A 910-nucleotide genomic window follows, 5' to 3' on the forward strand; every position below is an offset into this window, starting at 1 on the left:
AACCAAAAAAATACAAAAAAATAACCCAGGTGTCGTGATGCACGCCTGTAATCCCAGCTATTCAGGAGGCTGAGGCAGGAGAATCACTTGAACCCACGAAGTGGAGGTTGCAGTGAGCTGAGATCATGCCACTGCACTCTAGCCCAGGTGACAGAGTGATATGTCTCAAAAAAAAAAAAAATCACATATTTATATGGTGCTTTCCTACCAGGCACAGCTCTGAGTGCTGTACATGTTCTAACACAAAAGCCTTCCTGACATTTTTAACACCAGATTTCTCTCCGTTCAGGGTCCCTATGACTGCAGCCTCAGTTCGAGGACCTGCAGAAATGGAGTAATGCCTCCTGGGGTACCCCTCTCAGGAGTAGGAGCCTTAGGTCAGAAAGGTCTCCCTCGTACCCAGCCCAAGTTTGCCTTGCTTTAACGTCTAGCCGTTGGTCCTAGCTCTGTGCTTTGGGGTCAGGGAGAAAGGATCTGCTCCCCTCCCCCGTGGATGTGGGAGAGATCCAAAGGCAGCCGCCATGCCCCAAACACCCTCCCACGGGGAGCAGACTAAGCCCTGCCCCTCCTCTCAATTGCTCCAGGATTGCTAACTCAGAGAAGGGAAATAAATAGTAACAAAGGCGAGCATTTATTAAGCACTTATGGTGTGCCGGGCCTCGAAACATCATCGGATTTCGTTCTCAGACCAACCCTAAAGGTGCTGGTGTTAACTCCCCATTTTAAAGATAAGAACCAGCCGCTCAACCAGGGTAAGGCACTTGCCCCACTGTGGATAAGCAGCAGCTTCGGCCTGACTCCAGATCCCAACGTTGTGGAAGCCGGAACGCCCCAAGAACAGGCGGAGAGCAGAGGGATCACCGCACGGGCGCGGGGCCGGGTTGGGGGCGCCCCCAGGCCTCCAGGAGGT

This window comes from Mandrillus leucophaeus, unplaced genomic scaffold, assembly GCF_000951045.1.
Source record: "Mandrillus leucophaeus isolate KB7577 unplaced genomic scaffold, Mleu.le_1.0 Scaffold1183, whole genome shotgun sequence".
NCBI classification, from domain to species: domain Eukaryota; kingdom Metazoa; phylum Chordata; class Mammalia; order Primates; family Cercopithecidae; genus Mandrillus; species Mandrillus leucophaeus.